At 37.4% G+C, this 25,295-nt stretch overlaps 1 long non-coding RNA gene across 1 annotated transcript; it reads right to left on the reverse strand.

Annotated features, from left to right (window-relative positions):
- Positions 1 to 600: 600 nt before the first annotated feature.
- LOC124963326 (uncharacterized) lies at positions 601 to 24,381 on the reverse strand. Its single transcript, XR_007104707.1, has 4 exons — positions 24,178 to 24,381; positions 7,130 to 7,214; positions 4,915 to 4,981; positions 601 to 649 (listed from the first exon to the last, which is right to left on the reverse strand). It is a non-coding gene; the product is annotated as an uncharacterized LOC124963326 (long non-coding RNA).
- Positions 24,382 to 25,295: the final 914 nt, after the last annotated feature.

The following is a 25,295-nucleotide window of genomic DNA, read 5'->3' on the forward strand; positions in this document are numbered from 1 at the left end:
GCCTGATGGGAAGGAGAGGGGTGGAAGGACTGTGTGCATGTGAGTGGCTGCGGGGGGCATGTATGAAGACAGGAAGGAAGAGGTACAAGCACTGAGCTCCTCAGACCCCTTCTGCCTTTTCCTCACGGACACAGCAAAAAAGTAGGACAAGCCAAAGCGCTATAAAAAAGGGAAATTCTTAAAATCATTTTTCTGGGGGAATTTCAGCTGCATTATCTCTTTTGGAGTTTTAGGGTGATAACAGCTCACCACAGTAAATCCACTCTGAATTTGGAACCCATTAAAAGAAGGTGTGAGTTAAATAGTCAAAATACAATTATCAGCTCATAAGACTGACTAGAAAATGGATGTAGTTCGAGGGCCAAATTTGTAATTAATCCCCATACACAGAAGTTAAATTTATTGGCCCACTTAGGAGAAAGTAATACAACTATAAGCTCCCCCCACTCCCTGACCTTCCCATTCAGCTTACCATACAAAGCAGGGAAGGAAACCATATATATACTTCACGCAAATGGATCTGAAAGAAAGAGCAAGATCTCCGTACTCCCACCTTCCTCCCAACCTCACCAGTCAGATGTGGAGCCAAGAGAAGACAGATGTTTCCTTCCTCACAGTGGTCCCTCCGGGAATGAAGGGTATATTTTGCCTGGTAGAAATGTAAGCAGGTACAAAATTGAGTCTCTCAGTCTATCTTTGTCTCAAAATTTTTTGATTACAGTAAATAACAACTGAATGAAATGCTTTATCTTTTGTATTTTACCTTCTATATTTCCCTAGGAATTTACTATTGAGTTTTTATTTGTTATTTATTAACAAGTTTGTTTTTAAATACACTTCTGTGTTTTGAGGGTTTTATATCCATTTTGACCACTCGGAATAAGAATTAATCAATTAGCTTTCTGTGAAAACCAAAGAATTTCAAGTACCTTTGTTTTATGATTTAGAATTTTCAGGCTTTAACACATTCAAATTAGGGATATGATTTTTCTACTTTATAAAAGAGATTGGGAAATAAGTTGATATATTTGTGTACTGATAGTATTTGAAGATTAGTGTCTAAACTTGAACCAAGTTAAAATATCTCTCCCAAAGAGCTATAAGAAATGAAATCTATCACTGGACCTAAGCAATTAATTGTTTTGTCTCTGTTTAGATTTTGCAATGGAAGACCTGAATAATGTAATATCAAAAGTAAGTTCATTTCTCTCTCTTTTCTTCTCTCAATCTAGTCTAAAGTTTCATTTTCTTAATTATTTCAGCTAAGCATTGATCTGATTAAGGCAAACAGTATCAAGATGACTGACCAATAGTCCCAAATAACCCGATGTGCATTTACATTCCAAAGATGCACTTGTTCACTTGATGTAGGCCATTGGACTTGACAAAGCTTCTTCCCAGTAGACCATAGTGACTCTTTCAGGAAGAAATCTTCTGCAAACAATAACTCCTTTTTAGTGTTCCATTGTTCAGGTTGGTGCCAGGAACAACCAAGCAGGAGGGCATGATAGTGCTACTTCAGGCAGAGGGAAAGCAATCAGAGACCCAGGTGGGCCGATCACCTGGACAGGTTGGGGAACTTTTATGGTCTGGCACAAGTGAGCTGCAAGCCTCTGGCCACAGTCTGGGACATTCAAACATTTCAGCTGCCTATGGGATTGCCAACAAAGTGACCCTTGCCCAACTGCCTTGGAACTAAACATATTCTGAGTCAGCAAACTCAACATCGGTACTGACATTTCAACAATATGTCATAACATGACAGAACTGTCCAAGCTCTACACACACAGCAGAAGACAACCAATTTCAGATTTGATATTTTTCTTTAAACATCCCTTTCTACTGCCCATTTCTCTCTGATCTTACTGACACCATCACCCCAAACCAAACCTCTCTAACCACAGTGCTTCCATATCATCTCTCAAGCAGAATGTACATTTATCACACTAAAAGCTCTTGTTTCTTTCCTGTATTGCCACACACCTTTCACATTGAAGTTCATCAAGTTATCCCTCATGTAATCTATTCTACAATCTACTCTGAGCTCCAAAGGAAAGGTCCACAATTAGATGATTTTTTTTTTTTAACAAAACCTAGGCTTTACCAAGATCATGGGAACACTAAGATGGTTTGCTCATCTTCCTTATCACTTGTTGGCACAGGTGTCCTTATTTCTGCAGTGTCTAAGTCACTAGTGGCCACTAATTAATGATATCCATGAATTTAAGAGCACTGGTAATCCAGAAGAAAATGAATTCAACTTTCCCTAAGAGTAATATCAAGGAGTCATAATATAGCCAATCCTCAAATAGAACCAGCTATATCTTAAGACAGAGCCCTGAGAAATAAGAAAAGTGGGAAGTATATTGGTACTTTAAGTGCTAGCACACAAGGTGAATTGACATTCTTCCTGCTTGTTATAGGTAGCCCCACAACTCATTCTTTTTCTCCTTTACAAGTCTTCCTAGGTTAAAACCCAGGAGCAATGTTCCCAGGACCAACAATATTAAGTTCTCTAGGAATTTGTTAGAACTGCAATTTTCTGGGTCTCATCCCAGACCCACTGAGCCAGGAACCCTGGGGCTGGGACCCAACAGTGTGTAGCTTAGGACACCAATTAACATTTCTCTTCCCTCTCCTAAACTAGGCACTGTCTACTCATTGGGGGACGCTGAAATCCACAGGTGAGAAATACTACAATGGTTTGTATTCAGAGCACATAGCACTGGTACAAAATTTATTATCCCCTTAGGGATTTTTATATACAAAAGAATAAGCTATAGTGTATAATACCAATCCCCACTCACACCACAGCTTTTGGAGATTTAAAAAATAAAAAAGTGTAGATTAGGCTAAGTCTATTTATAAATTCTTTTAAAAATTAAGTGATCATTATTTGATTTCCACTTGGATCTCTGTTGAAAAACATGACCCTTGACCTTGATTGTACCACATCTACCAGCATGATATAAGTAAGTTAAATTGCATGAATTTTAGAAACTCATTTATTCTTCCAAATACTACCTGAGTATTTAAGAATCTGATCAGTAAAGATTGTTTTACTTAACATCATTTCCTTCCCTCTACCGTTCCCTACCTTCTAATCAGCCTCATCTTTCAGCCAGCGAATGGTCGCATACCCAGAGCACACCTACAACATTTACAGACCTTTTGGGCACTAACTTAGTGAGGAAATGCTAGTTGGGAAAAGAAAAGAAAAATGGAACTCAGAGAGAATGGGGGTGTGGGGAGATCAATTTAGGAAAGTGAGGAAGGAGAAGGCATTGGATTCAAAGAAAGTAATAAGCCTCCCACACGACTCTTTAAGTTCAGCTTTGAGTAGCCAAAGCTCAGTGTGGGAAACTAGCATCATTGGTAAACTGAGCTGAAGATGAGTCCAACTGCTTTCAATCCATTCCCAAGCAACTTTCTCCCTTGTCCAAAGAAGCATGAGCCGGTTGAGATTGCTGTGAGCTAAATAGGTTTCCTTCCCTTTATTTCTTATATTCTAGGTCACTCCTATCTTGTTTCTAATATATTTCTGAGAATTGCTTTGGTCATTTTGAGACAGGAAAGTGACTCCACTAGGTTCTGTCCAAATTTTCTTTAAAGAAAAAGGGTCAATCTGAAAAGTAGAGTTTGTATTGATCTGAAGAACTAGCATACATAATTATGACATTTTGGTCTAGGTGACAACTTATAATTATTTTCTCTGACACACACAAAAAGTGGCTTTTATACTTGTAGTGAATATTTTTTTCAAACAGTCAATCATATCCACCTCTTGTTCCATCCCCAACCAGCCTAAATGTTGAGAGGAGGTTCCGTTACTTTTCACCAACCCAAACGTTCATTTTTGGCCTCCAATTCTGCAGTACTGGGCAGATGATCCCAAATAAATGTGTCTGATAAAAAAGAAAAAAAAAAAAGAAAGAAAACCACTAAAAGAGAACCTAGCAGATACAGTCAAACATGTCTTCATTTCCTCTTTTACTTAACAAGAAAACATGTTACAAAAACAAAAGCTATTATTCCATTGGATAACCGTGGCAAGTGGCATGTTCATGGAGGGATGCATTTACATAATATATGGTTAGAGGTTAATCAATATTTAATTTCTATTTCACAACAACCAAATGTTCATATAGGTTATCTGATTGTTCTTTGGCATTTTATTGGTTAAATGAAATTGAATTATTCTGCAAACATTTATTAAATGCTTACAACAGTGCCTATTACATAGTAGCTATTTGCAACTCATGGTTGATGAAATTTCTCAAGAACTTGCTATCTGCAGTCATGGTACTACGTTTCCTGGGTAAAATCATAAATAAGCAGGGATGGGAATTTTTTCTTCTCAGAGCCCTGACTCTGACTTGAAATTATTTGCATATCAAGAGTCTCCAGACTCTTCCTTCCTCTCCCCCTCACCATTCTCACCACTGCTAATGAGACAAAAAATCTAAAACTTGAGCGATGTGCCTATAAATCCATTTTTAAAGATCTACTCAACGGTGTGTCCTCCCCTGGGCCCAATGCAGGAAAATATGCACCATTTGAAACCTGAACCATCTGCTGCTATAGAAAAATACATGAATCAAATGCAGCTGGCCCACAGCAAATTCCAGGGCTTACTGGCCCATCTTCTGTAGTAACTCCAAACACCGTTGTCATGATGGTTTGCTTAACAGGGTAGAGTCACCAAAAGCAATTGCCCAAATAGCTCTTGTAGCAAGAAGGAGCTTTGAGACTAAAGCAATCCTCCCAGAGATAACCTGCTGTGGACCTTCCCTGATAGTCTCCCACACCTTTTCTTCAATGGGAATCCCTGTGTTCTTTGTGCTCCCCCTGCTCTTAGAAAACTCTATGAGAACTTCAATCACATTCTACTAAAATTATCTGATGCATGTTTACCTGACCTTCTTGAGAGCAGGCATTCTGGCTTCTTCATCTTTGAAACTTCAGCAACTCATATAACGCACTGGCACATAAACAGGGTAAATAAATGGTTATCAGGTGAATCTTCTTTGTTCTGAGTGAGTCAATAAACAAATATCACCTAACCAGCATCAGCAAACTTTATGATCATTGGAAGTGTCTTTTCAACCTTCTGTATACCCACTGAAAAATGCTTAAAGGTATTGGCCCAAGTTGATCATTGAATGCAAAACCTAGAAAATATTTTGTCCCGTTATTGTGTCAAAGTAAAACCATGCAATTTTGGAACAGGTAAACCTTGAAGGTCTTGTACAGATCTCCCATTTCACAGATGAGTAAATCAAAGTTCCAAGAAGTTAAGTCAAGGTCAAACAGCTAATGAATGGCAGGGAAAGGGTAGGATCCTAGTCTCCTTGCTCTTTACCTAGCTAGTGCTTAGTTTACGAGTCACCAATCCAGATTCAGTCTTTTGAGATTTCTTAAGAGCCTTATGAAGGAACTTGGAGAAACTGGAATCTGAGCTGGATTCAGACAAAGGAAAACAACCTCTACCAGATGATCTATTTCTTTTTCCTCCCCAGAGGCAAGAACACTGGTCAAAAAGCTATCCTAGCACAAGGAGTAAGAAAGGCTGGTGTGGATGGTGGAAATATACATAATATGCAGCTAAATAAATATAAGGAGACTCTTTAGGACCATTTGGGATTTATAACCTAGGGTCAAGATGGGCCGCCCCTGGGTCAGATCTTCTGGAGTGAGTGAGAAACAGAATAGAACATTTAGAGGTAACATAGCTTAAAAGTATGTCTCAGATGAACCTGGAATGTGAGTAGCCCATGACTTTAGAAAAAAATAGGGACAAAAGCAGTACTTCCTGAGGCTTTCACTAGGAAAGTGCTTCACCCTTTAACTCACACTAAATGCCAAGCAAGGCACTGACTATGGCGTCTACAAAGACAAAGGAGACAGAATCCCTACTCTCAGGTGCTCCGTATTTGTGATGTCTCCAAGAACTCTTTAGAGAGCCCAGTATACACACCCCCCACAAACGGTGTTTCAGAAACACAAGTAGCTCTGTCACTCAGGATATGGCACTCAGTGCAGTATAGTATTACCCTGAACCCCAACTTTCAGACTCATGATGAACATCATTTAGGCATCTGCATATCTGTCCTGTTCTCAAAACCAAAGGCAACTAAGGTCTAAATGTTGTGAAGCTTTGTAGATTGTGCCTCTACAAAGACCCAGATGAACACAGCTTCAAAGCAGAGAATACGAGTAGTGAAAGATTTCAGCAAGAGAGAGGAAGATTAATTCCCATAGCAAACATTCCCCTTTCAGATAGAAAGGCTATCACAGATTCTTTCTTAACTACTCAGATCCCAGTGTGTTATTTGGGAAGTGCTCACAAATTAGTACTATATGCACAGCAGCTACAGGTAGAGGTCGAAGAAAATTTCACATTAAGCAAATCATATTATTATTAAATTTGCCTTTGTGTACTTTTAGACATGATATGTATAGGAAATAACAAAGATTTTTTTTATTATTAAACTTCTTAAATTATTAAAACTGCAACCAGATGAAATTTCAATGTTGGAATTGTGAACAGTTTCATATTTATGAACTTAGTCAAATTTTAAAATGAATTTTAAATGTCAGCCTTATTTAGAAATTGTCATATTTTTCAATTATAATTTGTATTTTATCTCTTACTCTTTATAATTCTTGGTTTCTTTACGAGAAATGTGACTTTTTATATGTATGTGATAAATAGTATGAACTTTGATTTTTATGTTTACTCTATTTTTGACAATATGGAATTATATAGTTTTCACACAGATATATTTTATTCTTTATTCTGTACCTCATGTCTACAAACAGCATTCAAATTATGCATACTTTTGAGTAGACAACATAATTAATGGTTTTGCTAAAATAAAGAGAAAAATGTATCCTATAGAATAAATTACATGATAATCTATGAATGATGCATACCTTTTACTACTTGTGCAAACATCATTGGCCCATCAACTGAATACCAAGACAAGCACCATAATAATCACATTTAGTCATATTTAATATTTTGCCAACTTTCTATTATATAAGAACTGAGGCTTCACCCACATTATTTTTGTTGTGTCATTATGAAAGTGTATGTGTTAAAGTAGAAAGTGAGAACACATTTTACCTCACAGTTGGTGAGCTGGATTTAGAGTCTTCAGGAGTGTAGACATATGGTTTGTGGGCCTCCGTTTGTCCTCTCATCCCAGGTGCTGAAATGTTACAGGCGACCAGTGAGTCAACTCGTTAACAAAAAATGATTGCAACCCCAAAGCACAAGGCAACAAGGAAAGTCAGAAAGGAAGTCTCTTCTCTTTTATAGAAAGCAGGATCCTTTTTTTTTTTTTTTTTTTTTTTTCCTCTTACACGTTCAGTCTCAGGCAAAATCACATAGGCACCTAGGCTGTGGTGACCTGGAGTGCTATTGTCGTTGCAGTCTGTATGGGGAAGCACTCATTCACTCAGCCTTGTCCTATGTGCCTGGAAGGATTGATCTGTTGGAATGGATGCAGTTTGCATTTTTATTTAAGTACAAAGAATGGAGGAAAAGAAGGCGGGCAGAGCTTTTCAGATTTAGAGGTCCTGCCAGTGGCTTCCAAGTTCTGATTATATTGGGGACTTGAATGTGATCAGTCCAGCAAGTTCCCTGCCCAGCTATGACCATACAGCCACAGTGGATCTGGTTCATTCTGGCATGTTTTTAAGGGTCAAAGCAAGGATATGACAAAACGTGATTATTCTGGTTTGGGTTTTCATTTCAGAAAGAGAAAGGAATTCATCTTTCATATGTTAATGTGTTTTTTAAATTTACCTTTTGTGACTATTTTGGTATATCTTTTTACTTCTCCAATTCATCTTTCAAAACACCCTCACTCTTAGAATTCACCCTATTTCTCACGAATAGATATTATGAAAGTCTGATAAATTTCCTCTCCTTGGTGATTTTTATATAGATCATTTGAAGTTGGTTAGAACTTTCTCTCCATCAGAGTAACCTGAAAAAGTTTTCACATCTTATCACCTTTCCCACTATAGAACAGCATCTTCTATTATCAAACACCCATTGATTTTAAGAAAATTTAGACAAACAACGAGATGAAGAAAGTGACAGCATGAGCAATATGAGCAATGGTGCAGGTGACATTCCCGCATTGGTTCCAACTCTGTTCCACTCAAAGAGCACATGCCTGAGTGGACGCCAGTGGGGAAGTATAACTCCCTGATGTCCTGTGAACTAAATATGATTCCAGTATTTAAGAACATAAACTTTTCCAAACATTACTCCTAAATGCAGGCTAGCCACATCCAAAACTCAACGGAAAAGGCAGTGTTCTCTCCCAAAGTTAGAAGAAAACTACCTGTCCCAGGTGTTTTGAAGGCAGCATGTTGGTCTCCAAAATATTTCCCTCCTTAGCAATTTCCCAAAGGTAATTTTGACTAGTTATGTTTTCAATTCATCAACCAACCTTAGAAGTAAATCATTATATACGCTGTGAATTTTAGATTTGTGTTCAGTCCCATTTCAAAATAAAAAATGAAAAGAACTGGGGATGTGGTTTCGTGGATGTGCACCCCTGGGTTCAATCCCTGGTACCAAAAAAAAACACGTTTCCCTTTATTGAAAAATGCTTCTCTCTTGTGGCCTCCATAATCCATGTAAAGATTCACCAGATGGTTACTACCATATTGATACATTGTAAGACAGAACTAAGTACTGCATTTTCCAAGTGTGGTGCCCAACTCACCTTCTTCAGAATTACTCAGGAGATGTATTTAAAAGAAATTCATGGGCCCCACCATACTTCTGATTTAGTATTTCTGGGAGTGAGCCCCAAAGCCCACATTCCCTCATGTTTCCGGGGTAGTTCTTGTGCACTCCAAAGTTCAACACTTGTGGATGGTTCTTAATGTGCCTGTGCATTAGAATCACTTAGAAAGATTACATGACACAATACCTTGCCAACCCCAGACTGATAGACCTGAAACCCTGGGAATGGGCGAGGCCATCATGTATGCGTGATAATCCTAATGGGCATGAGGGTTGAGAGCCAGTTTAGACCCTTCTTTCTCCTACGTTAGCCCACCTGCAATCTGCAGTATCAGCTCCATTCAGCAAACAGCAGACACTAGGGAAGAAAGGAAGAGGAAGGAAAACAAAATAACACACAAATGTTGGTGTCCGTGGGAAAGCAAATCTCTGGGCAAACCACCTCGCAGCATGGGCTTTCAAAAGCAGTCAGCATCAAAGTAACCAGCTCTCTCCAGGCCACTCAGAGTGTGAGTATGATGGAGGTCCCATAAAGAGACTCTTTGCTACCTTAGATATGTTACCTATTAATAATTTAAGTTGAATTCAAGTCACTGTTCCCTGGACTGACCAATAATATACTTCCTTGGAATTAGAAGAGGATAAATTAATCTCTGGTTTAAAAGAACAAAGTGTTCAATTAAATAAATATCTATTTCCCAAAAGCTACTTATATAAAACTCTAGCTATCATTTGTTATAAACCTCCTAATATCTGCATTCTATAAGCAGAAAAAGTACTATTGTCCCCATACTGGAGATAGTAAAACTGGATGGAAAGGGTAAGGGGCCCTGTCAGAGTCACACTCTAGAAACCAGAACATTACTCTGGTCTTCTGACTTAAATCTAATGTTTGTTCCCCCACTGACTTAACTCGAATTCATTAATACTACCCTTCCCTTGAAAGAGAAAAAAATTAAGATTAAATGGAAAAAACTCACCTACCTGCATCTCTATTATGATATTTATTAATGTCTTGTTTTATATTTTATAATCACAGCAGAACTGTCTTATTGTTCTACTTAAAGAGGGATGTGGTATGTATTTAATTTATGTTTATATTTCCCATAATACCCCTATTTAGCCCTGGAAAATGGTAGATAGGCAATAAATGTTTCTTGGGTAATTAAATAAAATGAAAATAAAAATAATATATATTTCAATTTCCAAATTGTAAAACCTTTAACCCAAGAGCAAACAGTTTGCTAATCACAAACTGACATGTTCTGTTCTTGAAGAACACTTTGTGCTCATCTTATAGTGACATTACCTATAATTAATCACTACTGGTATTTTAAACACAGATGAGAATCATACATCAGGAATCAATGATGACTTAAGACATCAATATTTTAATTCCAAATGAAAATGTTCTTTCTTTTAAAGTGGAGGGGCAGGTAGATGACAGAAACTTCAGAAAGAAAAATCTTCAAAAACATCTGTAACAGGAAAAGAACACAATCTCTATTCTACAAAAAACAAACAAACAGCAGAAGCCAGTTGTTATACCCTCCTACTAGAATGGATAGAATGAAAAAGAACCAAGCATTGACAAGGATGTGGAGAATGGGAACTCTTACACATGCTGATAGTAGAAATTGATACAACCACTTTGCAAAGAGTCTACCACAGTTGAGCCAGCAAAACCGTGTACATACATTCACCAAAAAACAAGTACAAAACTGTTCTTAGTAGTGCTAGTTGTAACAGCCAAAAACTAGAAACAACCCAAGTGTTCAACAGTAGAATGGATAAACCCAGTATCCTCAAAGAAAGGAATCCCAACACACAATGAGAAGGACCAACTTACAACAATACCCAAGAAATATACATGAGTTTTCCAAACGTAACTTGGAGTGAAAGAAACCAGAAACAAAAAAGTACATACCATGGGTACAAAAGTCAAACCCCGGGCAACACTAATTGATGTTATTAGAAATCAGGAAGTTTTCCCACCACCTTGGGAAGTGTACTGGTTAGAGGCTGGAAGATGGAGTTGGTAATGATTCATTTCTGGATTTGCATGATGGGTAAGGAGTGCCCTCACTTTATGAAAATTGGTAGAGCACTTTATCCATGTTAAACAAAGAAAAAGTTTACTTAATTAAAAAAAAAAAAAGAGTGATACTCTTGGCACCATTTAACTTGTGGTGCACTAATTCCAACAAGCTTCTAATAATAGGTGGAGAGCGGGGGTTGAGGGGGTGGCATTTCTCCACAAGTGGGATTTTAACAGCAGTGTTGCACATCCACTCAGAATCCAGGTGCATGTGGGGTATTTCATTGATTTGGCGTTTCATGAATTTACATCTCACATTCATCTGGGTTTCTGCCTTTTACCACCTAGCATCTCTTGATGCAATACATACTCAGGCCTCTCATTACTCACATCCATCCACCAAACCCTCCTCAGGGTGTGGACCTTATCTATCTCTTTGATTTTGTGTTCTCTTCACCCGGCTCAGGGTAAACCTATAATAAGTACTTAGTACCTGTGTTAAGAGCCCAAGACCTTTCCGGGCTTTCACAACATCTCTATCTTCAGAGACACTTGGTCCTTTGTCCCTATTCAGCCAAGAAAAAGTGTCGTGTTAGAAGGAGGTACTTCAACAACACGGACGCTCTTGACTCCTAAACCTCCATTAGCCCCTATCGCACTGTCCTCTAGAAGAATTGCTGCCCCTGATTCTGAAATGGTTCTTTCAGCTTTTTCCAAATGGTGAAGTATTTTCAGAAAGGACAAATAAGAGTTCTTCCAAGAACATGAAAGAATATTCCTCATCCTGTGGGTCTGGAAGCCACCTTCTATCGATTCTGTTTCTTACCTGACTGCCACACAAACTTCACCTCCCCACCTCCCAGGTCATCATTTAGTCCACTGCCTCTCCTTCTCAGGCTAACTTTAAAAGAAATGCTTCTAACACCATCCTTTTTCAGAGACCATTTTTACACTTGAAGACAGAGGAAACAGTCTCTTCAACAAGTTTGAAACTCCTTCTAGAAACTGTTCAGCAGCAACAAGTACTGTTTTTCAAATACACTTGTTTAACAAAAATCAAATTCCTCGGCTCCATCTGGTGGTGCCCTGCATCTAGTAAACTCACAAATAGCATATAAGTCCCTCCCAGGAACTGTATGTACTCTGTCCCCAGGCAACTATGGGGTGTAGACACCAAATCTCTGTCAATGATGAAGCAAGGTCCCATTCTTAGTACTTAAGGTAAAGACACCTGCATAAGGCCAATGTGACACCTGCCATTTTGGGTGTGATTAATCTCAGGGAGTGTCTTAATTCCAAGTAGATCTTGAGATCACATACATAGAATTTAAAACAGAATTTACATTTACATAAAAGTAAATGCTTCCTCTAAGTTAAGATCTGAGGGACAGTTTGTAAATTTAAGATGAGTATTTTCCCTTTTGGTTTCAATGTCTTCTCAGTATATAAAGAATCAGGGCACTCTAATTCAATATATTACCCAGGCAAATGTTTCTACCTCCCTCTCTTCTCAAACGTACCCAAACAACAGCAATGATACACAAAAGGGTAGGCCATGAGTAGGGCAAAAACTGAGGACATGCTCTTGAAGATGGATGGCATATGAGATGACATTGACAGGGCAGAGATCAAGAATTACTGAGTTCCAGAGAAGGCACAAGAGAAACAGCAGAGAGAGTGGGAGCTGATGTCCTGGAAGTGGGACTTGGAAGGGAAAGACACTAATGCAGCTGACCTTCGGATGGTGCATAATGAAAAAAGTTCATGTTTCTGATGTCAATGAGAAAACAGTAAAGGAAACTAGAAATTCTGCATTAAAAAAATCATGACAAAATCATGGTGCTTGATTGTAAGAAATTCATGGAGTCTAAGAAAAGAGATTCTTGATTATAAACTTTAAATATTCTTGACGTAGACTTGATTTAAGAGCACAGATTACATCTCCTCTACCTTCACTCTGGTTCTAAAGTGAATACTATTAAGCAATATCATGCTATTATCAATAATATTGATTTTTTTGTTTCTCAGAATTAATATATAGACAAAGAACAGAAGATTTAATAAAAGTGTCCAGTCAGAATGTAAATGCTTTAAACTTTGGCAATATAAAAATAGTAATAGAAGCTGGGAATGGTGGGGCACACCTATAATCCCAGCAACTCTGGAGGCTGAGATAGGACGATGGCAAGATTAATGCCAGCCCACATTAATGTTTATAGCAGCACAATTCATAATAGCTAAGCTATGGAACCAACCTACAGGCCCTTCAACAGATGGATAAAATGTGGTATATATACACAATGAAATATTACTCAGCCATAAATAAGTATGAAATTGTGGCATTTGCCAGTAAATGGATGAAACTGGAGACACTCATGCTAAGTGAAATAAGTCAATCCCAAAAAAACAAAGGCCGGATGTTTTCTCTGATATGTGGATGCTAACACATAATAAGGAGAGGAGGAGGGAAGAATAGAGGTTATTTGGATTAGACAAAGGGGAATTAATGGAAGAGGAGAGATGGGAATAGGAAAGACAGTAGAATGAATCAATGTAACTCCTTCATTCATATATGAATATACCACAGAGAAACTCCACATCATGTACAAACACAAGAATGGATCCTAATTATAATGTTATAATTCATGTTTATATAATATGTCAAAATACATTCTACTATCATGTATAACCAAAATTAACAAATAAAAAAGGAAAAAAGATTGAGGCCAGCCTCAGCAACTTATTGACACCCTTAACTACTTAGCAAGATCTTGTCTCAAAATAAAAAATTAAAAGGACTTGGGATGTACCTCAGTGGTAAAAGCTCTACTGAGTTCAATCCTCAGGGGGGAAAAAAAAACCCACAAGAAAAATAAAAAGCAAAAATTGTAGTAGAACTGATGAACAGTAGGAGGAGTTAGAGGTGCAAGAGAGCACAGGAGTGCTCAACTCCACATCTTACACCATGAGTAGTTGCATGACATGCCTGAAACTGAAGGAATACGAAATCAAAAGCAAACAAATTTTATAAGTATAACCAATAAGAGAAAAAAATAGGATTAGATATAGGGAAAAAGGAAGAGGTTACCTGGAGCTTGCTGTAAAAGAACTTGCTGTAAATTTTTATTTCCATGAGCAGTTACTTCTAAAATTTTCATTAGCATACTAACATTATAACATCCCAGGTTTATAATCTTTCCAATTTTCCAATCCTCAGCCAAGGAGACTGACTCCACAGGATCACCAGAACTTGGTATCAGGTTAAATTTCCATGGTCTTCAACTACAGAATGAGTGATCAGCTCACTGGAACTTACGTCTGACATGTTTCACCTTCTGGGCTGTAGCAGATCCTTTCAAGCTGCCATATATCCAAATACTGTTTGGTTTATCTAAACAGCATTACCTGTTTTCTATGTGTGTCATCTTCTCATACAACCAAGCATCACAAATCTCTCAGAAACCCTCTTTAATCAGGTGTACCAGAAAAATCCAGGAACTCCTTACTTTTGAACTACTTGAAAAGAAAAAGCTAGCAGGGCTGAAATCTGGATGATGAGACTTTCTAACTTTCAGCTCTGGGGGAGTGTATTGATGATATTTCCAGTGTACCCAGTCTAAGAAACTTCTAGATCCTAATGTCAGGGAGGGAAACAGGTATTAAATCTTAGAACTAATCCCTCCTCCCACTTTAAATGCCAAAGCTAAATGCTGGAAATCCAGGAAATAAAATGTTTAATATGCTTCAGGAGAGGAGAGGTTGCCATTTTTTTTTCTGCTACTTTCCATCTTCATCTTGCTTCAAAGCACACCTGGTTTTACTGGACCTTATTGGTTTGATACAGTCCCAGGATCATTTCACTTCACTTGATTTAATATGTGTTTGCATCACTTCATCTTACTTAGTTAAGCACATGATAAAATATTTAGAAAACGATAAAATGTAAACTAATGGAAATTATCAAAAACTGTTCAAGGAAAATTATTTATGTTTGCCATATGGAAAGAAGAAAGAAGAAAGAAAGGAAGAAAGGAAGGAAGGAAGGAAGAAAGAGAAGAGAAGAGAGAGGAGGGGAATGTAGATTTTAAAGTACTACAAAGTTCTTCTATGGTTGGTAAGGTCACACAGCTTTAAATATTAGAGTCCAGTCCAAGATCATTGTTTTCTTAACTAAATAATTATTATGCATAAGGGAGATGATAATCCTCAAACCTATAAATCTACTACAAACTTAATGAATATGGCCTGATCTGAAAATGATGATGGTATAAAATTGTTTCTACGTATTGGCAAATTTCTACTGAGGTTTATTCTAAGCCTTGAGGGGGTACTTAAGTTCAGGGAAATAAAAAATGTGGATTTTTTTTCTATTCACATAAATCACAGAGAGGTTGAGACAAAAATCATTAAGTTTGATTATACAAGTCATTGAGAATATTAAACATGAGAGAATTTTACTTCTGAATAATCAGGATTATTTTAAGGCTAACCTATTTTGATTTCAAGATTTTGAAATTAGCAAAAAGTATCTTTTACCCAAAATGCATCAGTCTTTTTGCCCAATTGTCCTCTTTGTTATGGGACTAAATGTGAAATATAAAATGTGTGAATTATTATGAGCTGCAATAAAAAAAAAATTTAAACACTGACCTAAATCTATACTAGTCGTTTCCATAATATAGCTCCACTATTTTTACCTTTAACCTTCAAATTTATGTGGCTTGTTAGAATAGGTTTCCATGAATAGGTTTAATTTTACCCTGCAATACCAATTGCTTGGAGCATAATGTTAAGAAGAATTCTAATGTTGTACCCCAATTCAGTGAAAGGATGGCAGAGAGTGATTATTACCTCTATCAGGTGCTCAAATTTAGCCCATTTTAAACTCTGGATAATTTTATAGTTAATAAAATAAAACACAGTCTTATGAGTTGAAATTCCATCTTTAAAACTTGCATGAACACTTGAGAAATTATCCAAATTATCAGTGTTACCCAAGCTGTCACAGAAAGATGGATGTTCCAATACAAACATCAACTTGTCATTCAGTCTTGAAGGTAAAAGTCAGAGGAATCAGATGTCTTGGTAACCTAAGTCCTCTAGCTTAGCACCACCCTTCTCTAAATGCAGTTGATTCCTCTAATGACCACTGCTACTTTCCATAGACTAGAAATATTTCCTATTTAAAAATAATTTCTTTTTATGTAATTGAGTAGACAGTCCAGTAACGTACATATGCGAAATGTGTACAAGTTTAACATGATCAAGTAGATATTACAAATCAATAGGAAAGGGAAGGATGATTCTGGGACGACTCATGAATTATTTAATTTTATTAAAAAAATGTTTCAGTTCTATCCTTGTCTCATACATATACCAAAGTAAATTCTAGGTGGATTTAATTTAAATGTGAAAGTTTAGATCATTTTTTTCAATTCTAAAAAAAAAAAAAAAAAAAAAAAAAAAAAAAAAAAAGAGGTGAATCTTTATCTGATTGCTAATTAAGGAAAGGATACTTAATTTAAATGCAATGGAGATAATGACAAGGATATGGCTATCAAAAGTTTCAAAGTTTATGAATATTTAAAAAAAAAAAATAAACCTAAGCAAAGACTGGGGAAAAAAAAAGGTTTAAAAAAAAGTACAGGAAGAAGCTGGACCTCACAGTAATAGGAAAATGCTTGGGTGGCTACTCTCTTTATCAGCATCCTTCTCTGGACTCATGGTCCCTTTTCTCTGCACTTACTTCCTCTGTTATCTCTTCCAAAGGAAACTACCTGTTCCTCCCCTAAACTTTGATTTGCATGTGTTTTTCACTGGCCTTAGTGCCAAATCTGGCTTCAAACCCAGCACCACCTCAGTTTTTTAGTTCCTTAGTCCAAGTTTCTGGGAAGAAGACCTAAGAGACCTAACTTGGGTCACATATCTATATATGGGTCAGTGCGGAGGAGGGTGTCCCATGACATATGGACACTACTACTGCATATCCAACAGAATATCATGGAGTTAACATGCAGCTTTGTAACAGGAAATTAAACAAGAAAAGCCCTTTGCAGAGTGTTAGGGTCAAAATTATCTCTAATATATAAAGAAGGGGAAAGTGTAGATTTACTAGCCATGCCAGACAACAGTGAGCTTTTGTTATTCTAACTGGTTACACTCATTTGGACTTTCCAAAGTTTCCACCACCAATATGCATAACTCAAATAATCAGGGGGTGGGGGAAGTAAAACACCAAAAGAAAATAAAGTTAAAAGCATGGGAAACTGAGTGGCAAGTATGCAATTTAGGTTGAATTGTCAGGTCACTTTTTTGGGGTATGTCCTGACTTTCAATAGCCCAACTCCCCTCCACACTGATTGCTACACTCCAATCTCAGTAAATGTTGGACACAAATACGCATTGAGACTGACTGTCTGCCAGACACAGTGTTAGATGCTAGATTATCCCAGTGATTCAAAATGAAATATGACTTGATGGTAAGTTAAGCTTGGCTTTCTTATGAAGTAATAAGCTGCTTCCAAGTTGTTCCAAAGCCTCTGACACAAGGGCGGCACACTGAAACAGAAGCGAAACTCCTAAAGTGACCAATCATGACTTCGATGTGGAGGTTCTGGTCTGTTTGCTTTTAAAGACAAGATTCATCTGTCTTTGGTTCCGTTTCCTAGAAATAAAGCCTCTTAGATGCCCCCTGTGGGTCTTATGGAGATGGGTGGGGGAAGGGATTACAGTGAGGCATCCTTGAAATTATTTGGGACTTTATGCGGCAGACTCACCTTTCACATGCTATTTATTTGTGGAAAATTGTAAGACTGCAAGTTGAATCATAGGTGTTTGGTGAGATCAGAGATACACAAGAAAGTATTTTCAGATGTTATTAAGTAAAAATCCTAAAGATATGTGCAAATAACGCATGAAAACAAATATATCTTGGTCGTTTTATTCTGTTTTGGTTTTGTGAAACTTTTTTTCCCCCTTCAGAGTCAGAAGAGAAATTACATCATAAGTAATCTTGGTTTATGATGAGATCCTAGAAAACAAAGATATTTAATTCTAATCCTCTTAGAGTGAAAATGGTACTAAATACTTGTCTATATCTATCCATATCGTAAGTTTCTAATCTATTGTGCATGATATTCTATAGCTAGGCTAGCTCAGCATCTATCAATAAGCAATTGTGAAGCACTGGTTTTTGTTTGGCCTTGCTCTAAATGACTCTGCATCCAGATCTTCATCCTCCACAAAACTTTGCTGTTTTGTGTTCCATCACAAGAAATATTTTTCCCCCAAAGCTCCAACAGTTTCTGGTAGAAACTGTTTGCCCTGCTTCCATAAGCCTTCACGGGTAGCAGACTCTGGAGAGCAAGACATCCAGCTTAAAATAGTTCAATCCAAGTAGCTGCAGAATTCACACAGGCCTGGCTTTTGTCAGCTCTTAAATAAAATATTAGATGTGTGTCTATTGTTTGCAAGCTGTCCTTGGTCTCTTGTTTAGCTGACTAGGGTTAAAGGGTATGTAGATTAGTAAGTCAGCTGTTTGGCAATTGTCACAGCCAGTTACTTGGTAACCCTTAGAACAGCATTCTCAGGAGGTAGAGCCTTGTTGCTAAGCAATAAATTCAGGTAAAATAACCTTTCCCTGGTTCCAACTGGTTTGGTTTCAGAACACAGGGATAGGTGGGGATGTCCTCTCCCATGGCCCACCCATACCACTTTTGTTTTTCCACCCAGGGCACAGAATGACTGCTGATAACTTGAACAAACTTGTTTGTTGGGACTTATCTAGTGCTGATGCAGGCCGGGGACCAGCAAATGGCTGGGACGCATTATTTCCCAGGATGTGCTTTCTGAATTCCACTGACATAATGTACCTTCTGGATCTCCTTTTTGGAATTGGCCAATATAACAGTCAGATCAACTCAAAGAAGACCATAAACAATGACTGGGATTTGAAGGAAAAGAAGATAAAAGTGTACCTAATGATATTTTCCCTACATTAACTATCAATTTTATTATCGTTGTTACATTTTGAAATACTTATATGCCCTCGATATTTGCATAAAAGCTTTTTAAAGTAAATGACTGAATAAGAGGGATTTGGGCAGGAAAACCTCTCTTCAGTGCCTTCAGAACAGGTTTGAGCCGTCTTCCTCCTCTGCAGGGTTGACTGCAAACCAGATCATCAAACAGTTCTCAGATGCATTTCTACCTCAAAAATGTTAAGGACATCAGGAAATGATATTGCAGGTGATAATCTGAGATAAATCTCAGTCTCCATTTTTACTGTTTCACCTGGCAGTGTTTGAGCAGAAGAGAAGTAAGAAAGTGGGGCTGTGTCTTTTAAAACCCTGCCAGTCCAATAGAGCAGTCTCAACATTCGAGGTGGAAAAGTCACCACTATTCCTCAGAGGTACTGTCTGGATTCTGCCTGAGATTCCTGCATGTGGGGCCTCCCACTGTGGCATCTTCCATGGGGGAGCCTCAGATGCACTCCACAGATAATTTAACATCTTCTTTCCAAAAAGTTATATTCATGTTCAAAAGGGTTCATAGAACAAGTCCTTTCAAAGACAATCTCCCCTAGAAAATGTTAAAAAGAAAAAATTCATAGGGAACCAAAGTGTATTCATAGAGTACAAAAATTATGAGATGCAGTGTGCTTTAAGACCAGTACAGAAGCTGTTTTCTTGCTAACACTCACTGGAATTACAAGTTCTCTGCTAGACTGCCGTTGCTCCTCCACCCTGGGTGATAATTAGGGGCAATAAGAATCTGAAACAGTTTCACCACTGAGCAGGTGGAGATCCTTGGACAAGAAACTTAACCTCTCTCAGCCTCAATTTCCCCATCTTTAAAATGGACATTAAAATAAAGTCATTTAAAAAGCAAAGTTTTGGGAATTACCTGAAAGAACCCACATAACCACCTGCATGCATAATAATGATTAAGTTTGGTTAGTTACCTCTCCTTCGAGACCCTCATTGTATTAAACTTTAACAAATGTCTGTTGCGGGCACACTGTGGGCAAGACTTAAAGTCTTGTTTGAGGTAAGGAAGATAAAAGATTAAAGCAAAGACCACTTTGGGTATTCATTACTTAGTGTAATTATGATTTTTCTAGAAAAAATAGCCTACAGAGAGGATAGAGTAGCAACACAGCAAAACCCACACCACATGAGTGACACATACCTCTGCCTGGGTAGTAGCTCCTACACCTGTGTGTTTGCCCAGTGAGCACGTTGTGGTTGCAGAAGCATGAGACATTTAGCATTGTAACTTGCCCTCACCCCAGCAAATTACTGGCACAGAGTAAATGGTCAGGAAACAGGGAATTGAGTTGTTGAATTAGGGAAGGATGAGGCAGATAAAAGAAAAAGGTCAGGATCAGAGGGTTTGCTATTGCTTTTGTTGTTCACTTATTTGTTTCCTTTTTAAATCTAAATTCTTCAGTCTTTTATGAACTCACCATCTAGGGAAGTAGAGAAATAATTTTACCATCACCAGTACATGGATATGAGATTATTGAGTAAAGAAGCAACCAGGTTGGAGCCCAAAACTACGGTGAACAAACTGCACAACAAAATATTAATTTGGACAAAATTCCATGCCAGGTTTCCTAGGGTTTTTTCCCTCATCTTAATTCACAGAGTGTTCCTTGAAATGCCAATTAAGACAAACCAGCACTTTTATGTAAAAAGAGAAGGTCTGAGTCCTTTAATAAAAAGAATATATGATAGGAAGAGAGGCAAGCAGGATGCTGTGCCTTGGGGGGTATGGATGCCAAGTGCTGCCCGGGCTCCACAGGGAAGAGGCCCTTGCAGCTCACCACAGTCTTCCATTGGGCAGATTTTTATCACACACCCAGATTGAAGACCAAGGGCCACAAGGTAAACTGAGCAATTGAGAGCACAAAAGGAAGCCCCAGCACAACTTTAGTGAGGCAACTGAGGAGAAATACTAGTCTGACTTCTGAGGTTAGGGACAGTTCAACTTAATGGACTCTGTTTATATACAGAGTAAATGTTTTGGATAAAAAGGAAAATTTTAAAGCCATAAAGTAAATTAAATAATCACCATATTTCTTTGTTACAACTATGCCACTTAAATTGTTAGTTGATGGTGCCAAGTAGAACCCCCAGGAAAACATCCTGTCTCCTGAATAGCATGTTTTGTACCCAAACTTCACCCTGGTAGACTATTAATGAATTGTAACTAAAGTTCATAAAACTAAAAGTGGACTTTAACCATGTTTCCATAGCCTGTGTCTGCACTATGCTCTTCTTCTATTTCTTTGTATTTGGGGATGACCCTCTGGATAGCAATAGCTCATAAAGAAGTCATTTTGATATTTTAGGAATAAAGCCCCTTTGGATAGAGTCCAAGAGCCACTATCACATTAAAATGAATTGCTCTTTGTGACAGATAATACATTAAGACTCCTGTGCATTTTCACTTATGTTGGGAAGAGTACTCTATCTCCAATACTCAAATGCCGGAAACCTAAACTGAGACATGTTCACTTTTTCATCATTTCCTGTCTCTGAGTATTATGAGACCCAGTATTTTGACAGTGTTCTATATTTATACTCCACACACAAAAAAAGGCACAATTGCACATTTTGTCACCACACAAAATAAGCCTAAGTAAATCTCTCTCTTTTTCCTCTTCTACATGTGTCATTTGGACAGGGGGCATGAATATTGCCTCCTTATTCCATGTTTTGAGCAAGTTCTGTTATAACCAAACTTTTTTTCTTTTTTCTTTTTTTCCTGGAGTTAGTAATGATCAATTAGATGTCTCCTTACCCTGCACAATTAGAGAGCATCTCCCTCTCTGTATATGCTTCCTACTTCCTGACCCCAGAGCTCTTCACAACTGGAAATAATTCTTTTTCTACATCAAGACAGGATATATTAGAAACACGCAAATGGACAGTTAAAGGTCTCCCCAAATAAGCTCTTTTTTTAGAGCACACTTATCATTAGCATGGTACAGAGCTGATTGATCATTATTATTATTTTTTTAATCTAGACAAAACTCTGGTGAGGATTTTTTTGTTTGTTTGTTTGGTTTGGTTTGGTTTGGTTTCTTTTTTTTTTTTTTTTTTTTTTTTCTTTTTCTGTCTCACAAAAACCAAGTGTTCTCCAGCAATGAGGCAACGGAAAAAATCAATACTTGCCATGTACCATGTAACCAATAGAATAAGGGGAATGATTTATGTATGGATGGATGCAGCCTGAATCAGCTGGGGCCTCGTACAGAGAGCGAGAAAAAGAGAGGGGAAGAGACAGAGAGAAAGAGAAAGAGAGACCAGGGGGAGGTAAGGGGAGGCTCAACTGCAGTGATTGTTTCTACAGTGTGGCCAGATTTTTTTTTTTTTTCCTTCCTGCAGCAATAATCCCCCTCTCTGACTCTGCAGGACATAGGCAAAGCCTGCAATTTGTGGACTATATGATGGCTCAGCTTTCCCCTCCTTTCCTCAGTCATGAGGCCATGTTTATATTAAGGTCCACTGAGAAGAAGAGAAAGATGCATGGCCTGCAGCCCTTCGGGCTTCCAGTCATCTCTACCCTACGAAAGGCTGGTGATGGGTTGACAAGCACTAGTTGACAGAGCCTCAAATAATCAACAGGATTCAAAAAATAAAAATAAAAGCACCCCAGCACTGCTTCCTAAGAAGACCAGCGGGAAGGGCTTACAGACAAAAACTACTCTATGCCTCAAGAGTTTCGGCTGGAAATATAGTTTGGTTAACTGGAAATCCAGGGCGCTGCAGCATCTAAAGGTATTTAATCCTGAAGGTAACTTTTAGGGTTAGCTACTTACTCTTGGTGGAAGCTTAAATATGAACTGTAGTTATGTGCTTATGGTGGGAAGGTACAAATAGAAATCACCAAACCCAAGTACTTCCCAGCTGGATACCTGGTCCTATTGTAGAGTGAATTCTGGTAGCAGTGACTTCGGGCTGAGTTAATCATTTGCTTTAGAATGACATAGTAAATGTATGTTTAAATGCGAAAATACTTTATAAAATTCCTACTCCCAGTTTCAAACTCAGGATGAACGGATAAACCTCGTTAAGACTTTGTGGGAGGCAAATTTGATCATTTCTTTGGATGTTTTTTATTTTCAGATATATGTAAACAGACCTAAATTTATTTTTGTAGGTTATCTTCTCAATATTGTGCTTGAAAATATAGGAAGCTTGACAATATAATTCCATCAATCTGTAAAGGAAACAGAATTATGTCCTTTTATGAGGAACATTGATGCTTTATAATTTTTTGTTTTTATATCCTTTAACTCAGACCCAGTGCTGACATCACAGTTAGGCATTCCCCTAAAATATCCTGTATTTTGTGTATGATTCATTCTACCATACATAACAGCGAAAGATATTTTAAATACCAACTATGTCGGAATAATGCCATGTCGTTAATGTTTCTTAATTTGGAGCCAGTTAAAATAGCCTCCCCATATTCAGCTGAAAGTGCCTATTCAACTTAACAGTATCATAAACTCTCTTGATAAATGTCCTGTAATTTTATGTGTATTTACCTTACACAAATTATCTTATCTCTGTTGAAAAATGCCATGTTGTTTCTTAAATATGTATATTAACCCTATAAAAATTACCACAACTCTTAACAAAATTCCATGTTGTTTTTTAAATATGGGTATTCAAAGTACACTGGATAGCAGTTTTAACATTTTTCTACGTATAAATATATTTTCTGATTTTTTTCTTTTGTTTATCACATAATAATCTTTGATTTTGTGACATCATATTTAGGTTTATAGTTTATAGTTAGGTTTGCATAAACAGAATGAAGGATTAGAAACAAAGTGTGGATAGTTAGAAAACATAAAGAACTATTTTCAGTACTCCTCGTCTTTTAAGTGACTTCATATTTTAATACCATTTTTATAAATGTTACTGAAGAGCAGTTAAAGTGAAGCCTTTTTAATTATAAATCAGTACACACTTTCATGTCTTCACTTAAATATCTAGTCACTGAAAGATCTGATTTACCCTGTTCCTTATAAAATTATCTGGGGAAGATTTCTATGTAAACTGAATAAATACATATGATTTTTTCTCTCTCTCAACAAAATGGAGAACAATAAAAATTTAGTCCACAAGTAAACATACACAGTAAAATACCTTTCAGTAATTCTAATACTGACTGATTAGCCAAGCCAGCACAGATGATGCATTTTTGAATGGGGGACCAAGGAGATACGTGCTGCATCTCTCTGTGTAAGAAAAGATTAACATTGTTTTTTTTTTAAATTCCCCAATCTTGACCATTATTCTCCCTCCCACTTTTCTATTGCCCCAAACAGGTAAAAAACAAGACCTATTACCATCTTTACTGTTGGTTCCCCTGCCTCAGCCGCGCTGTCTGGGTGAGGGTTAATAAAGAGAGAAAACCTGGAGATGGTCCAAGTAGAGTGAGGACCGTGAAGCTCAACGCTGCAAGTGCCTCAGTCACAGGATGGTTTTCAGCACCCTGCAAGCGGGTACATGCTCCCCAGAAATCTAAAGCCTGTGGGAACCAAGCAGCGGTCACCAGCATGGTGCTGCTCAACTGTAAGGTAAGCACCACTAGGACCTTATTGCAGGTTTATTTTTAGAAATGTGTTGCTGCCACTTAAGAAAAACTGTTCTCTATAGCAGAGGGAAAGATTAAAAGCCTGCCAAAGGTCACAGAGTGTGTTTAATGAGTCTAGCCAAGTCAGTTACATTATTTGAGATGAACCTCACAACCACAGGTACCTAGGATGGTAGTGAAAAAATTCTGGCTTTAAAAGAGAGGTGGGAGGGGGGAGGGAGAAATACACAAAGTGAGTGATAAACTGTAAGCAGGGAATGAGTAAATAAGAAACCCAAGAACTGGATTCCATTGTTATTTCATAGAGTCCCCAACACACGTCCTTTTGTTGAAAAAGTTTAATTTTATTAAGCATAACTTTTTGAGTTCTAACAGAAACTGGTAATCGTTCACCCCAACTTGAGGTTAATTCCCTATAAACATCTGGAGTTAAGATTCATAAATGAAACTCTTGTTGGCATCTTACACTGTGACAAAAAATAAAATTCTTATTATGAGCAAGGATCTTCAGTGAACACCTGCTTTGCTTTCTTCTTCTTTATCAGTGGTTAAAATTTCACTGATGAAATACCCATTAAAGAGAAAATCAATATCTGAGCTTAACCGCCTGCTTTGTTTTAATGCCTCAAATTATTTTAAAAACTGATTAACATGAATAACTATTTAGGAAGTACAACAAATGAGAGTCTCATATTGCTATTCTTGCAGCCACCAAAAGAAAAAAGATAAATTGATATCTAGTTCTTATTTACTTAATAATTAATTAGTCCACTGAATAAAAACAAATGAAAGAACTGATTCGAAACATGTTTCTAAGTCTAATTTCATCTTTACATTATGAATAAAAATGAAAACATTATAATGTTAAAA

Source organism: Sciurus carolinensis, chromosome 13 (assembly GCF_902686445.1).
Source record: "Sciurus carolinensis chromosome 13, mSciCar1.2, whole genome shotgun sequence".
NCBI lineage: Eukaryota > Metazoa > Chordata > Mammalia > Rodentia > Sciuridae > Sciurus > Sciurus carolinensis.